The following is a 2,640-nucleotide window of genomic DNA, read 5'->3' as shown; positions in this document are numbered from 1 at the left end:
TAACGTACAAGAGGAATTTATGAGAGGATTCAAAACAGGATAGGAAGAAACATAATTGTGTTTGCTCGCAAACGAAAAAAACCGACTTCAATTACATCGACAAGTAATACAACGTAGATCGACGAAAAAATAGTCAAGCAACTACGCGTTATCAAAGATTACTCAAAAAGTAGTTATCAGATCTCGATAAAATTTATATGTGACCACATGATAAACATCAGCTTTCGATTAAATTAAAAATGATCAAAATCGGTACACCCAGTAAAAAGTTATTACGGATTTTCGAGAGTTTCCCTCGATTTCTCTGTGATCCCATCATCAGATCCTGGTTTACTTATCATGGTACCAAACTAGAGATATCCCCTTTCCAACAAAAAAAGAATTATCAAAATCGGCACATCCAGTAGAAAGTTATGCGGTATAATACAACGTAGGTCGACGAAAAAATCGTCAAGTAAAAACGCATTATTAGATATAACTCGAAAAGTAGTTGTTAGATCTCAAATAAATTTAAATGGAACCAATTGGCACACACCACCTTTCGATTAAAACAAAATTTGTCGAAATTAGTCTGCCCGGTCAAAAGTTCTGATGTAACATACATAAAAAAAAAACAAAAAAATACAGTCGAATTGAGAACCTCCTCCTTTTTTGGAAGTCGGTTAAAAATAATATATTTTATGATGAAAAGGAAAAAATAAAAATAAATAAAAAACATATACAATACATTAAATGTCTATATTATTAAGAAATATATAATCCAATACAATTTTATATATATCATACTCTCTAGAAGACAATAAACAATTTATAGATATAGAAAAAGGAATTTTATATTCAATCAGTGACTCCAGGAAACGGGAGCGGTTGAAAAGTAGACAAGAGAATAAAAGATGGTTAATATCCCCCGTTTCATAACTACAAAAACAGGACGGATTGGAAATAATTTTAAATCTAGCCAGATGGTGTGGAGAACAAGTGTGACCAAGCCTTAGTCTCGATATTATGCTACAGCCTTTTCTATCAAAATCCATATTATAAAATCATGGTTTTACCAAAATTTTAGATTGTAGACTATAATAATACGTTCCTTTCTGCCTACTACTATGATCATAGGACACTTGCCACGACTTATCCATACAAAGTTTGGGCAAAGTTAATAAATCTGGGTAGGAAATTTTATATGGAAAAAGGTCACCACTTATTGTAGCTTCTCTAGCCAGAGTATTTGCTCTAAAATTTCCCTCTATTCCACAATGCCTAGGGATCCAAGCAAGCGTTATTAAAATACCTTTCTCAGTGCACTCAGTTAATAATTGTCTAATGCCAAATATATAAGAATGCTGTTGTTTAATTTTAAAAGGATTCTTGACAAGAGCTTGAACTTAATGAATCTGGGGGAACTTTGAAGTGAAAAGGCGGTCTTTTTTTTTCAAAAATATTTTATTAATTTTATAATTCATTCACTGGAGTTTTTTATAAATAAATACTTATAAATTAATCAAGAGATGGGGAGAAGTAAGAAAAGGAAAAAGAAGGAGGAAGGTAACGCTGAGGACGACTCGTTGAGCTCCGACTCCGAGTCCATAAAATCTGTTGAGCTAACAGACGCCGAAAGGTATGCCCCGTTTCGGGTAGCCGATTACGTGCGGCACTACCCTGAGAACGGGGGTAATTTTGACTATATTGTATTCCTGGAGAGTACAGAGGCTGACAAGCCAATCGGAACAAGAGACATGATGACACTCGCTAATAGCATAAAAAAATATAATAAAGGCGTGAAACAACTAAAACGCATTAATAAAAGTAAAGTTGGAGTTATCTTTGATAGACCTGCTTTTGCTAACGCGGTCTTAGGCAACAAAAAATATCTTGATGGGTACAAACTTAAAGCTTCCCTTCCGGCTGCCGCTACAGAGGTCACTGGGGTAATTTCTCATGTGCCTATAGAATTATCCAATAAAGAAATATATTCAGCTCTAACTAGCACGAAAAATATTATATCTATACGTAGATTTATGCGACGTGTAAGAGAAAATGGAGAAATAAAATTAATCCCCACAAAAACAATTTCTATAACCTTTTCCTGTCCCAATTTACCAGATAGTGTGGACCTCAACAGCTGGCGGTTCGAAGTACGGCAGTACATCCCGCCAGTAAAGCAGTGTCTAAAGTGTTTAAGATATGGTCATATTGCAAAATTCTGTAAAAATTCACAAAGATGCAGCATTTGTGGCGAAGGTCACAATTTTAAAGATTGTCAGACTCCTTATACTGCAGCCAGTTGCTGTCACTGCTCTGGCAATCACATTGCCATATCCCCTGCATGCCCTGTTAAAAAAGAAAAAATCCAGCTTAACAGAGATAAATTTCAGAAAAAAAGCTTTGTTGATGTTTTAAACAGCTCTCACTTTCCATCATTAAACAAAACTGATCAGTTCTTATCTCTTTTAAATTCCGAAATAATACTCAAATCTATTACAGAAGCTTTAGTAAAACTTATAACACTAAACAAAAATAATGAAATACCTATCTCTTCCCAAAATATTAAAAATGTCCTGCAAGATACATTAAAAAAGGTTACTAATAAATAATTTGTACTTTATGGATACTTTAAATATTGTGCAATGGAATGCTCAG

This window comes from Melitaea cinxia, chromosome 10 (assembly GCF_905220565.1).
Source record: "Melitaea cinxia chromosome 10, ilMelCinx1.1, whole genome shotgun sequence".
NCBI classification, from domain to species: Eukaryota; Metazoa; Arthropoda; class Insecta; order Lepidoptera; family Nymphalidae; genus Melitaea; species Melitaea cinxia.
This window is presented reverse-complemented; position numbering follows the sequence as displayed.